Raw genomic sequence first — 15378 nt, 5'->3', positions numbered from 1 at the left:
GGGTGGCCTCTTGGCCTTTGTAATCCCAGTGACATAGCTTCCAGCAGCACAGTGAGGCACAAGCCACCAAAGTGTGACAGACTGCTACCCAGCAGATGGCATTCTCAATTAGTCCAGTTACATATCACTCACAGTTGAGTGACAAAGTCCAATCACCGAATCTTACCCAGAGCCATATGGGAACAGTATTTGGTATAATAACCAAAACTAATTGTGGTAAAAATAGTTGTAAATAATTCACTGCACGGCAGGCCATCTCCTGGCAGTTTTAGTCATTGTCCTTGTCACACATGAAGGATTAACACTCCCTGCCCTATAACAATTACTCTGAACTCACACACCCAGAATTTTAAGGAGAAAAGGATGTTTCAGCTCATCTCACAGGGTCTTCAAAAGTCTCAATTTCACTCTTCTCTTAGAAAATTAACTGAAAGATTATTTTCTCATCCTGGGTCTCTAACAGGGAATGATCATAATGTTAGGTTTTTCCTGTGGCATGATACACTTAAGCATCCCTTGCCTTAGCTCTTGTTTCTGTTTATTTCCATGTATCATTTATTTTGACACAATCTTCTTCACTTTGGGCAGAGAAGGTAGGTCCCAGGATTGTACCAGCCCAGATTGCTGGTCGCAAATTCAGCCTAGTAAATGCTTCTCCCTCCATCCATTCCTGTACACGTTAGGCTGGGTTACATAGGTAGGAGACTATCTCTACCACGAGTCAGTACAACAATATTCACAGTTAACTCTAATTTAGCCAGAGGAGGAGAAGGTACAATCCACCCCATCAGCCTAAGGGATTCTGGTATACCGTTTCATGGAATCCCATCAGCCTAAGGGATTCTGGTATACCGTTTCATGGATACAGTCTCGGTTTCTTCCTGTAGGATCACCTCTGCTTTCAACAATTGTAGCTGTATACCTGGATCACAGCATCTGGCCAGAAAAGGGGGGGGGGTGTCAGGTAGTAATAGAAAACACTGTGCAGTGGTGCAGCATCTTCCCCTATCGCTCTTCCCAAGACCCATGTGGGGAAAGCCATTAGGGGAGAGTAACAAGAAATCACCATGGCTGGAAGAGCTAGCATAATTCATTGCACTGCACTTGCTTTGACCCAAATGTCACCACATTCTAAAGGCTGACATTTCCTGGAATTCTCTCCAATGCAGGCTTCTACATCTGTGGATGGGTGAGTCCATGAGGAATCTGTCTAATAATATGCCAGAGATGTCATCTGGCATTGTATCAAAATAGTCTTGCTTGCAAAAGAAAGAACACTTCTGCCTTATTTCTACAAAAAATGTCTAATCTTCATGCTGAAACAATTCCTGTGTATTTTCTACAAAGCATAAGACTGAAATGATTATTTCAACATATCAATGCATATGGCTGGGAGGGGTATTGAGAGGGCTGGGAAAATAATAGATTGCTATGGATTCTTAATCTGAGATGACTATTGTTGGTGAATAGGTAAAGAACAAAAAGATGTGAATACACACACATACACACACACACGAGAAAATGAAATTGATTACAAGATTAAAAAGTCCTTTCTCCCAAGGAGTGGTTGGTGTTTTTGAACAGCCAACCTTCCAATTAGCAGCCCAAGGCATGATGACTACCCATTGGGTTTCCTTTAGGAATATATAAACATTAGGAACATGTAGGAATATATAAAACATTGTTTTAATATTCTCATTTGCAAAGCTATTCATGCAATAAGATTTTGTAACTACATTACCTTTATTAACAGTATACCCACTCTCACTGCCATGGAGTCAATGCTGACTCATAGTGCCCGACTGTGGCTTTCCTACATTGTATCTGTTCATGGGAGTAGAAAGCCCAGTCTGTCTACTGTGGAGTTGCTGGTAGTTTCAAACTGCCACCCATGCAGATTCCAACACAATGTATAACCACTACACCACCAGGGAGTACTTCAAGATCTCTTTTGAAGAACAATGCTTGTATTATAAGAAATTATGTATCCATATAAAAGGAAACCTAATAATATAATTGCTTTTCATACCAAGCACTGATGCTAATGATGAAGTTTTAAAGATTTTACCAACTTCTTCAGTTAGAAATGTATCAACATGCAATCAAGATGGATTGACAATAATTGATGACTGCAATGTGAAAGTTGGAAACAGTGAGGAAGAAGTAGTTGGCAAATATGGTCTTGGGGGTCACAAAAGAAAATGGTAGAATTTTGAAGGACAGAGGTCTTTTTCATTGAAAATACTCCTTACATATGTGCTGACTGTACACATAGACTTCCCCAGGTGGAATGCACAGGGTTCAAGTGACTACATGTGTGAGAAGAGACCGTGGAAAAGTTCAGTGTGTACAGCTATATGTGGGCCGGAACTGACTGCTGAATCATATGTCAGTTCCAGTTAAAGTTGAAGAAAATTAAAGTGTTTGTGAGCCAGATTACAACCTTGAGTATATTCCACCTGAATTTTGGAACATCTCAAGAATATTCTGGACTCACTGAACACTAATGACAAAAGAATTGTTGAGCTGGTGGATAGAATCAAGAGCATCATGCATGAAGATAATAAAAGGCCATTTAAAAGATGTGAAGAAAATAAAACTTCAAAGTGGATGTAAGAAGGCACTCTGACACTTCATTTTGATTATAGAGAAGCTAATGCAAATGAAAGCAAAGATGAAGTAAGAGAGCCAAACAGCACAAGTTCAAAGGGTAGCTTGAGAAGACAAAGTAAAGTACTGGAGTTAAAAAACTAAAAATGAAGAATAAGCTCAGCATATCACAAGTTCAAAAAACTGGAGAAAAATTCAAACCTTGAGTTAAAATATTGAAATATTCTGTCAGCAAAATATTTAATTATGCAGGATGCATCAAAACAAAATGGAAGGAATGCATAATCATTGTACCAAAACCAACTGTTTGACATTCAAGCATTTCAAAAGGCAGCATATGATCAAGACTGATAGTACTGAAGAAAGAAATACAAACTGCTCTGATAGTATTGATGAAAAGCAAAGCTCCCCAAATTGATTGGATATCAATTTAAGTGTTTCAACACACTATGAAGCATGGGAGCACTCACTTGTATATGCTAAGAAATTTGGAAGACCGCTACCTGGCTAACTGACTGGAAGCGATTACTATTTGCACCCATTCCATTTAATGGTGCCCCAACACAATGTGGAGAATAGTTAATGATATCCTTAATATCACATGCAAGTAAAATTTTGCTGAAAATATTTAACAATTTTTGTGGTAGTACATTGAAAAAAAGTTGCCAAAAATCAAACCAGGATTTATAAGAGGATGTGGAAAAAGGGATCAATTTTTGTTAACGTCAGATGGAACTTGGTTCAATGTAGAGAATAGTGAAGATATTGTTGTGTTTTAGTGAAAATGCAAAGGCATTTGACTCTGTGGATCACAATAAGCTGTAGATACCATAGAGAACAGGAATTCCAGAACACACACTGCGCTCATGTGGAAACCGTGACCCACAGGAAGCCTAACGCCGACCAACACATAGTCATATGAATAGAGAGAAGGAACATGACGTAACCTACAGTCAGGAAAGATGTGCTTGCGAGTTGTATACTTTCATTATACATCTTAAATTTTTTAGGCTAAACAAATAATCTGAGGCTCTAAACTGTATAAAGAAGAATGGGAATCAGGGTTGGAAGATGGTTTATAAATGAGAGGTTTATTAACATTTTTTTGATATGCAGAGACAAAACCTTGTTCACTGGTAGCAAGTAGATCTTGAAGCACTTATTGAAGAAGATCAAGGGCTGCAGCTTTCAGTGTGGATTTCAACTCAATATAAAGAAAACAAAAATCCTCACAACTAGTCAGATAGATAAAAAATATTGAACTTTTCAAGTATTTCATTTCGCTTAGATCCACATGAGTACAAGAGTCAAGAAATCGAAGGGCATATTGCAATTCCTAAATCTGCTGCACAAGACCTCTCTAAAGTATTGGACATCCAGAATACCATTTTGAGGATTAAGGTGCTCCTGACCCAAGCCATCATATTTTCGCTCACCTCATATGCATGTGAAAATTGAACACAAATAAAGAAGATCAATGCACTTGAATTTTTTTTATGGTGAAGCATATGGAAAGATCATAAGAACAAAACACATCTGTTTGGAAAGAAGTACAGCCAAAATGCTCCTTGGAGTCCAGGATGACAAACTTTATTCTCAGGAATGATCAGTGCCTGGACACAAAGGCATGTTGCTAAGTACAGAGGAAGGAAAGCAAAGAATGAGGAGACACTCCAGAAGACAGATTGACACAGTGACTGCAACAAAGGGCTCAACTATAACAAAAGTAGTCAGGAGGGCCGAGACTCAGCAATGTTTGTTCTGTTGTACATCAGGTCACTAGGGGTTGCACTGACTTGATGGTATCTAACAACAACATACAACTCTAGATTAGCTTACATTTATTTATATTTTGAGTACTGATAAAATTTCTTCTTTATGTTCTTTATTTTTTAAAATGTAAGACATACCTGTAAACCTCCAATTTCCACACAGGTCGAAGGTGTAAGAGAAATTTTTATAATAAGAAAATATGTTACACAGTGAGGATCACTAAGTGATCAAAAGTAAGTGGCATAAAAAGACACCTGTTGAGAGTGAATTCAACATACTGGCATGGAGCAGGGAACCTGTAGAGAGGACTGTGGGGCCGGCTCCAATCCCAACTACATGGACTTCCTCCCTCCTCCCAGAAAAATTCACTTCAGGGGACAGCACTAAATCTCAACTATGTGAACACTTTCCCCACCACCCCGCCGAAAAATTCAGAAAAATTCATTTCAGAGTACAGCACTAAAGCTACAGCTCACGGAGAGGGCACATCTCATTAAAGCACACAGGAGCAAACAAAGAGGAAAGGGCAGCGAATGGGACACACACATCTTGGCCCACCAAGCCCAGAGGATATTCCTGCTTAGAGCCGCTAATGCACAGAGAGGACCATAGGGCCGGACCAACCACAAGACATGATGTCCCTCACTGACCCATAGCGCTGTGAGGGATAACACTGGGACACACTGCAGAAATTGTACCTGATCTGACCCTACCATACTGGGGCGAAATGCTAAGGGCATGCAAAAGAGCAATCAGGGAGCAAGCAATGAAGACCTGGGGAATACCAAATACAGATTTGGGGGCAGGGTGGGGCACCCCATTGGACTGGACTGAAAAGCACTCCTAAAGGTCAACATTCAGACCCGGAACTATTATAGGCTTTTCGTTGGGCTTTTTGGTTTTCTTTTGTTGTTTGGTTTTGCTCTGTCTTGATTTTGTGCTTATTATTGTCTCTGCAAGTCTATCTAAATAAGATAAGCGGGATAAACAATCCGGTAGAGAAGAGGACCGATTGTTCCGGGAGGACATGGGAAAGGGGGAGGGAGGGGAAAGGAAATGGATGTTAACAAACCAAGGGATAAGGGAACAACTAGTGATCTAAAATTGATGGTGAGGAGGGCATAGTACTCCTGGTAGGGCTTGATCAAGAGCAAAGTAACCGAGAGGAATTACTGAAATCCAAATGAAGGTCAAACATGATGGTGGGACAAGAGGAAAGTAAAAGGAAATAAAGGAAAAAAAATAGATTTATAGAGGTCTAAATACAGGTGTGTACATATATAAATATATTTATATATAATGATAGGGAAATAGACAGACATTTGGCTTCTGCTCAAGTACTCCCTTAATGCCAGAACACTTTGTTCTAATAATCTGGAATTCTGTGATGCTCAGCTACCCTACACAATCCCTGAAGACAAAATGGGTGCATAAACAAATGTGGTGAAAAAAGCTGATGGTGCCCAACTTTCAAATGACATCATATCTGGGGTTTTAAAAACTTGAAGATAAAAAAGTGGTCATCTAGCTGAGAAGCAACAAAGTCCACATGAAAGAAGTGCACCAGCCTGTGTGGTCACGAGGTGTCAGCAGGATAAGGTATCAGGCATCAAAGACCCAGAATAAAAGGTCATATCAATGTAAATGAGGGGAATGTGGAAATGTAGACAATTGGACATCACCTTACAAAAGGGTCACAAGGAAGAGAAGAGCCAGTCAGGGTGCAGTATAGCACTGATTCAATATATCACTTTCCTCTAATTCTTCAATGTTTCCTCCCTCCCCTACCATGACCCTAATTCTACCTTAAAAATCTGGCTAGACCAGAGCATGCACACTGGTACAGATAAGAGTTGTAAACACAAGGAATCCAGGACAGATAAACCCCTCAATACCAATAATAAGAGTAGTGATACCAGGAGGGGAAGGGGAAGGTTGGAGAGAAAGGGGGGACCAATCACAGTGAAGTGGGTGAAGAGAGACATCAGTCAGTGTAAGACATGAAAAAAAACATTTATAAATTGTCAAAGATTCATGAGGAATAGAGGGTGGGAGAAGGAGGGGAATAATGAGGAGCCAATACTTAGGGCTCAAGTAGAAAGAAAATGTTTTGAAAATGATGATGGCAGCAAATGTACAAATGTCCTTGACACAATGGATGGATGTGTGATAGATTGTGATAAGAGCTGTACGAGACCCCCAGAAATGATTTTTTAAAAGATATTTGTTGTTTATGCTTATAAGTAAACTAAGAAAACAGTTTAAAGGCTTTCACCCATAGAATTATTGAGGATACAAGGAAGATACAGAGGGAAAACTCTAGCAAAGTGATTGAGTGTTGAGCTGTAGTTTTATAAGTTGTGAAATTGTTACGTTTATTGGGAAATGTACAATAATTTAATTTATACATAACTATATTAACAAAACCTCAAAGACATTCCAAAATTGAAAATGATTTTAATTCTTCTTTGCCTTTCAAATTTTTATTTATTTTTAACATTTTCCTGGTTAAATAAAGTTAGAAATTATCTTAAAATATTTTATATAATTTATAATATAAAATTATTTTCCTAGGCAAGAAACTTTTAAGTTGTTGGAGACCTTGATTGTGTAAACATTGTGTGGGCTGACAGTGGGAACACTTTGTCATTTACTAAAATGAGTAATCCCCAACAAGGTTTCAATGTATTATGAGAGACTATAGCTGTGAATAATTATTGCCAAGTTATAATGCCTAAAAACGCAAAAGGTGTAAGGCTAAACCAAACTATAAATGCAATTTCCAGATGTACTTACAAAATCATAATAACATTTGTAGCTGGTGCTACTTCAGTCACCATATTAGATCAATCAATCAGTAGATAAAATAAATATCCTCTGAAACATCTAAATGACATGCTCACTTGACCAGGCTTAAAATAAATTTATCATTTATTTATTCGTTTGCATTGCTCTGAGCAAAAATATGTAAAAACTAGGAGCTTATATTCAACAAATTCCCTTAGATTCTGTTTCCTTAAAATTTTTTCTTCTGTATGTAAATATTTTTTCAAAAATTTATTATATATATATAACTGTTCCAGAAAAATAATTTTAGTAATTGAATTATTCTTTTTCATTATTATTAGATGACTAAAAGAATTAATCACCAATAATTAAAATATGGTTACTCTAAACAAGTAATACTATTCTGATTAAATATAAATTTAAAATAACAAGATTTATTCATTTTTATTCATCTTTATTGTTAACTGGTATAAGAAAGGCACTTGAGTTTCTCTGGCTTCACAAAGGGGAAGGAGAATTAAATTCAACATTCTCCCAAAACCGATTCCTATAAGGCAGAAGCCAGACAAACTTTCATCCTCCAATATTTATTTCAAATTATGATACCAGTTTTTCTAAGAAACAAACACAACCAAAAACAACTACTATCAAGTTGATTTTGACTCATAATGACCCTCCCAAGGCAAACTTATTGCTGTATTGGTATCTGTAATCCACTGCAATAACCTCATAGAAAGCAGGGACAATCTTTATAAGTATGTTTATTAGGGAGGTTAAAAGGTTACAGTTCAAGATAAGAAATCATTGAGAGAACTAACAAGTCTGTTTTGAAAGAAATCCAGCCAGAATTTGAGAATGACAAGACTGTATCACACAATTAGGACATGTAATAAGGATGGGGGGCAGTTACAAAAAGGTCGTCATAATTAAAAAACAGGGGGGGACAGCCAAAGAAGGCATCCCTCAATGAGATGGATTGCACAAATGGGAAAAAGAAATCGTACAATTGTGGGAATTGTACAAGACAGATGAGTGGTACATTCTGTTATGCGTAGGGTCTCTGCGACCAGCCACGTCGGCTCCCACTCACATTGATTCCTCTGTGCGGCAGAACGAAGCACTAGTCAGTCCTGGGCCTAGTTTCACATCATTGTGATGTTGTAACCACTGTGTCAGTCAGTTCTTCCTCAGGCCTGGCTTATAGCAATAAGAACACAGGTGGGAAAAAGAAAATGACTGCATGCTGGACCTTTCCAGTGTGAAAAACAGGCAAGATTCCTCATTAGTCAGTCTAACATGACATTGGTAATTAACGGTGAATTAGAAAAATTGAGTAAAGAAAGGAGATATTTTAAAGGATTCTAATTTGGTGGGAATTCTCACTAAGAAAGTGACATTTGGGGAAAAAAAAAAAACTATTGAGAGACTAGCCAGGCATATATATGTAAAAATCATTCTGGTCTGGGAGAAGAGAAAGAGATTGTCTGAGTTAATAGTAGCCTTTTTTGGGGGGGGGGAGGGCAGAGCAAGAGGGCAATAGAACTGAGTTGAAAATGTAGTCCATGGTGGTGGTTTGGGCCTGTGTTAGTCCAGGTAGCCTAGAGAAACAGATTCACAGACGCACACAGATGTGTATAAGCTAGAGCTTTATGTACAAGAGCAGTTGAATATTGAGAAAACGTCCGAGTCCAGTCCAGATCAAGTCCATAAGTCTGATGTTTGCCCATAAATCTGGTACCAATCTATAAAGTCCTCTTCAGACTCATGAAACACATGCAATGACACTGAATGCAGGGAGATCACAGGCCAGTGGGTACAGTCTTGTGGATCCAGTGGTGGTAGAAGCATCTCAGCACTGGTAGGGGTCTCCATGTGGCTCCATCAGTTCCAGGGCATGGGGTCTTATCAGCATAATGCCATGTGTCTTGTCAGTACAGCGTCTCCCAGGAAGTGAGAAGAGAGAGAATATATGAATTAATAATTACTGTCCTAAATTAGAGATATTCATGAATTAAGTATATTTCAAAATTCACACTGAAAGGATCTGGGTATAGTTGACCCTCCTCTTTCTCTTTTTGTTTGTGCTAACCAAATGAACTCCAAAATATAACTTCCTAACTGCCTTACTATGGTAATCTATGCAAACTCTAATACAGGGAACATATTTAAATTTCATTCCTATGATGTTTCATTTCTTTTTCTAGACTCCTTAGTTCATTCCAATATAGTAGAACAGCCATTTTAGTTATTCAAAAGGCTAAGATGTTACAACAAGACTAAAAAATACAATATATTCAATAAAATTAGCATTTGTTTTTCTCCCTTAAAATAGTTTTAAAGACAAGTGGTACAAACCAGTCGATCAGCTTGGCTCAATGATGTAATTGCAGTCTCTGTGTTTGTAGAAGTTGATTCACTGTTACCTAAGAAGCTGTTTTCCCTGTATAAAGGTGAGACAAAAGCATTATTTAAAAACAAAAACTGACACAACTTTATGAAATAGGAATATCACAACATGACTGTATTGTTTCTCATCACAAACGAGTATTTCATCTAAGTGTATACATTTCTCAAAATTATGTTCCCATCTTTCAAACCCATCTCTGAAGAATTTTATATTCTTTGATTTACATCACATCAAAATGGTAGTTTTGATACCTTCAAGGAGCTCATTTCCTTTTAAATCTTCTTTGTGTTCAGGAATGAACTGAAGTCCAGGGGAACTAGATCAAGGTTGCTAATGCCTTCTTGTGGGAGAATCCTTGCGACCTTCAAAGACTGAGCGAGTGTATAATCATGATGAGAAAACATTTCTAGCTGCAATTTTCTTGAAATTTTTTTCTTACAAATGAAATTTTCCATTTTCTTAAGCCTTCTTTCTTACAAGATTCCATGATTATTCTTTGTCCCTTAAGAAAATGTAGCAAGATTCAGTGTCTTCCAAAATAGCCCCTATTTGCTCCCGAGTGGACCTTTCTGCCTTGTGTTTAACAAGTCTCCCAGTCCTCTCAGAAGCCACTGCTTGTAGGTGATATTAAGACACCTTAAGGAGACGAATATGGGGGGAGCGGGGAGGGAGGGGGAAAAAGAGGACTTGATGCAAAGGGCTTAAGTGGAGAGCAAATGCTTTGAAAATGATTAGGGCAAAGAATGTACAGATGTGCTTTACACAATTGATGTATGTATATGTATGGATTGTGATAAGAGTTGTATGAGCCCCTAATAAAATGTTAAAAAAATCCTTAGGTGTAATCTTATATTTAATGATTAAAGACTTGATATTTTTTCTCAAGTGAGCCATAAAAAAATAAGAACTTCCCTGCTTTTGTACACCAATGAGGTAACTAAATGTTGCATCCCTTAAAGGGAAAAAAGGAAGAAAAGGCATGATAGAAAAGGAATAAAGTAAAACCGTCTTTATTTACAGGTAATCAATTTCTAAGATTGCATGCATAGAAAGTCCTATCAAAATCCATCAAAACAAACAAATGAACAACAATAAAGAAAACACCCCCATGAACATAATACGCAAAACTAGCCATAAAGTAGAATGGTATTAGGGGCCATATAGAGAGCTTCAATTCCCAGAGCCTTTTAATAGAACAGAATATCACCTTGTGTAGTCTTAGGTCATGGTCTCAACTGTGGCTAAGGTGGAGCACAGTATCGCAAGTCCTTAGACTCACAGCCATTGTGTGCACCCTGACTGACAACAATCATATCGCACAGGGTAGATGACCTCTGTTGGTTTCAGAGATGTTTTCTGTACACCATCACCTGTCTGTCAGTCCATCATACAGTGGCAACTTGTATACTGCTGTGATGTTGGTAGTGATGTTACTGGTATCTCAAACGCAAAGGGGATCACCCGGAGTGAACCAAGTTTCGCAGAGCTCCACACTAAGAATAGACAGGAACTAGGAATCGGCTGCCCATTTTGGAGGAAGTCGTTACTGAAAACCTTATCTCCTAGCTTTCAAGCATTGTCAGACACTGACGTCCTAAGGAATGGACGCAGCACATTATCAGAGAGCGTGCCGGAGGATGTCACGCAGTCAGCAGAGCCTAGTCCCTGAGGACATCGTGCTTGGTGAGGTAGAGGGGCGGCAAACAACGGGAAGGCCCTCAACGAGATGCACTGGCAGAGAAGCTGCAACACCGGGCTCGGGCATAACAATGACTGTGAGGGTGGCACAGGACTGGAGAGTGTTGTGTTGTGTTGTACATAGGGTCGCAAATCGATGGCACATCACAACAACCCTTGACTGGAGTATCATGCCTTATCTTTCTCCCTGGGGACAGGCTGGTGGTTTCAAACTGCTGCCCTTGACATCAGCTCAACATGCAGCCACTGTGCCATCAGGACTCCTTATGAAATGCACTACCACGGAGTCAATTAAGACTCGTAGTGATCCAATAGAACTGGGTAGAAGTGCCGTTGTGAGTCTCTGAGACTGTAACTTTTTATGGCAGTAGAAAGCCTCATCCTTCCCTTGGAGAGTAGCTGGTAGTTTCGAACTGCTGATTGTCTCTGCCTGAGAAAGATGAGACTCCTGGAGAGAGACAGCGAAGCCCACAGGGGCAGTTGCACAGTGGCAGCGAGAGTGGTTACAATTACTGTACTAACCCATCTCCTTGCAGGTCTTCCTCTTTTTTGCTGACTCTCAATATCATCACCAAGCAAGTTGTCTTTTTTCCAATGATCTCTCCATATGCTCAAAGTACTTAAGATAAAGCCTTGCCATCCCTAAGTCCAGGAAGCAGTCTGACTTGTCTTGTTATACAGTTCTGTTTGTTCTGGCAGGCCACAGTATTATCCGCATTCCTCAGCAACACCCTAATTCAAAGGCTACTATTCTTCCCCTGTTGTAAGAATTCATTGTATAAATTCAATTAGTGTATGAGAACATATAGTTCAGTGAGGCACACCTCAGTTATATAATGTGACAACTTTGATTTTTACAGAATATTTGCCCAATGCAATGTGACTTCTTGAGGGTTGCATCCACGGACATTAATTGTGGACCAAAATAAAATGAAAACCTGGAAAACGTCACTGTTTTCTCTCTTTCAGGATGTTGCCCATTGGTTCAGTTTTGGGGATTTTGGTTTTCATTGAGTCTTTAAACTTCATTCATAAGTGCTTCAAACCTTTTCATTTTCAACATGCAAATTTGTGTCATCTGCATATTATAGGTTGAGCTTTCCTCAAATTCTGATGCCATGTTCCTTTACTGTGTAGCTTCTCAGGTCACTTGCTAAATATAAAGTTTTGGTAATTAAATGACATAAACCTAACACGTTGTTACCGTTGAAACGACTGTTCTTGGTGTGTGTAGATTATCTGTAAACAGAATTAATTGTTCTGGAATTTGAATAATTTGCAATTCTACTCATACTTTCTTAAAGTGTTTCTTCACTTCTTTCAATCTTAGATATGACTAGTTTTTTTTAAAAAAAACTATTTTAATTACAATAAGCAAAAATGTTAGAAATATTGTTAAAAGTGTAACATTCTGATTTTTAAGTATGACAATTGCTAAGTCAAGCATTCAAATCATAAGAAAAATCTATTCATAAAAAATAAGAAAGTGGGCGGAGGCATAGTCTTCAGTTCCAATCAGGGCCGCTTCTGCTCCGACCTGCGGAGTTCCGGAGCTCCGGGCCACGGGGCCCTGGGGCAGCGCCCTCTCCCACACCTTGACTCAAAATGCAGAAAAGACCATGAGGGCCTTGGCGAGATTTCGCCAAGCGCAGATGGAAGAAGGAAACATGAAGGAAAGACGGCCCTTTCTTGCCTGAGTGTACAGAGCTGCCCAAAGCTGAAAAATGGAGACGGCAGATTATTGGAGAGATCTCAAAAAAAGTGGCTCAAATCCAGAATGCTACTTTAGGTGAATTCCGAATTCGTGACTTGAATGATGAAATCAATAAACTGCTGAGAGAAAAAGGACACTGGGAGGTCCGGATAAAGGAACTGGGTGGTCCTGATTATAGGAAAGTTGGTCCTAAAATGCTGGATCATAAAGGGAAAGAAGTTCCGGGAAATCGAGGTTACAAATACTTTGGAGCAGCAAAAGATTTGCCTGGTGTTACAGAGCTGTTTGAAAAATAACCTCTTCCTCCTCCGAGAAAAACACGAGCAGAGCTCATGAAGGCCATCGATTTTGAGTACTATGGTTACTTAGATGAAGACGATGGTATTATTGTACCTTTGGAACAAGAATATGAAAAGAAACTCAGAGCTGACTTAGTAGAAAAGTAGAAAACAGAGAAAGAGGCCTGGCTGGCAAGAGGAGAAAAGGAGGAGGAAGAAGAGGAGGAAGAAGAGGTCAACATTGATGCTGTCAACGAGGAGGAGTCTGCTGAGGAAGGTGGCCAGGAGAAAGGAGGGAAGCCGGGCAGCAGAGGTTCATCGCTCATGTCCCAGAGCCATCGCAGCAGGAGATGGAGGAAGCGCTTGTACGAAGGAAGAAGATGGAACTTCTTCAGAAACATGCAAGTGAGACCCTGCAGTATCAGGCTCAGAGTGAAGAAGCCAAACGGCTCCTGGGATCTTAGGGCTCGGCAAGGCACTTGGGCTCTGAGCCTTTCTCAGTCTGCCGCGGGCTCCGTGTGCTGACCTGTGAGACCTCTGCCCTCCTCCTCCTTTGGAGACTGCAGGCAGGCAGGCAGCCAGGAGGTTTTACCTCTGACGCTCTCCTTGCCTCATGTGCTAACAGGCAGGTGACACCTGTCCCTTGCCTTCTCGTAGCCACCACCTTTCTACACATATTGTGGATCCATATATTTTGACTCTAGAGTGTGTATGACAGATCGCTAACTAGCTGCCTGTGTTTTAATTAGCCATGTCCTGTGATTTGGGCAGGGGAGAGTCGGTTTGTGGCTAGCATTAACGAGTGCTGTTTACTTTGAGAGGACCTGTGTAACTTCTCATGGACCGGAGAATCCGTCCCAGCCTTGCTCCCATAACCCACTTGTTCGTAGTCATTCTGAGTCGCCTCCTTGGACCCAGTGTGCTCCCAGCCTTTTGTGGCCTGGTCTTGCTCATTCCGCCCAGGAATTGAGTGCATTGCTTCTGTTTTATAAATCGCGTAAGAGCTATTTTTGTTAAAGAATTTTGTATGACAGGAAAAAAAATAAGAAAGTGCTAAATAAGTATAAATAAGTCCTGGTGCTGTGGTGGGTTACACATTGCTCTGGTAACCAGATCAGCAGTTTCAACTCACCCTCCACTCCATGGGGAAAAGATAAGGCTTTCTGCTCCCCTGCAGAGAAATCATCTTGAGAAACAAAGCAGCAGTTGTATTGTGCCTTCCAGAATTGTGTGTTTGGACAATAATAACGTTTCAGTTTGCAGTAATGGGTAGAAAAAGAAAAGATAAATAGCATTGTTGTATTAATCTAAAAATATATCAAAGTGGCCATTATGCAAGGGTTAGGATAGACTGGAGATTGGGTTTAATAATGCAATCGCTTACTGAGTCTTCCTGGAGTTTAAACTTCATGCCAGCCATTGTGCTAAGTGATGAGACAGTGACACACCACCAGTGCCATCAATTAGCAGGTCTGTAATTTTCAACTAAGCCTTCATATTCCCCTTTCACTTTGAATATACTAATAATCTGCAGAAAACCGATGCAATGATGAAGTCACACAAAAATAGAACACCTCTTTATAACCTTATATGACTATAGACAAGAACAAAATTAGAGTGGAAAGCATTAAATATAGAACAACCTTCCTGCCATCTAATACAAGTGACAATTGCTTCTTTACCTCTTACAGTTTTAGTTTCCTTTCTTTCCTCCTCCCCACTAAATAAACTCTATTAAATGGCACAAAATTAAATAATTCCATTTCCCAAGAGAAACCGAACTCTTGTTTCCTTGAACCATTTTCAAATCACAACTTACAAAATCCTAAATCCTAGGAAGTCTTTCCAATAACCTCTAATGGAAATAGTCTATATCTCTGTGGTGTGTAATCTTGTGTCAACAAAATTAAGCCCACCTTTGTTCAATGACAGTTGTGTCCCTGGTGGATTTTGGTTGGATAGTGATGCATTTATCCAAAGTTATTTGCTGCTGACAATTATTTCTTGGAAGCATGGTACCACATAGCCATTTTATGAATAAGGACTTTGCATGTGATGGTTGGGGATTACGCCAAGCACAGGCTCCTAGCGAAGGGTAGGAGTGGAACACA

The 15378-nt window shown here is 39.5% G+C and overlaps 1 pseudogene; it reads left to right on the top strand.

The window, feature by feature from the left end:
• Window positions 1-10904: 10904 nt before the first annotated feature.
• Window positions 10905-13731, top strand: LOC142446105 (pre-mRNA-splicing factor ISY1 homolog pseudogene; annotated as a pseudogene).
• The last annotated feature ends 1647 nt before the right edge of the window (window positions 13732-15378 follow it).

Source organism: Tenrec ecaudatus, chromosome 4, assembly GCF_050624435.1.
Source record: "Tenrec ecaudatus isolate mTenEca1 chromosome 4, mTenEca1.hap1, whole genome shotgun sequence".
NCBI lineage: Eukaryota > Metazoa > Chordata > Mammalia > Afrosoricida > Tenrecidae > Tenrec > Tenrec ecaudatus.
The sequence above is the reverse complement of the archived record's forward strand: the minus strand, read 5'-3'. Positions and strand labels throughout refer to the sequence as shown.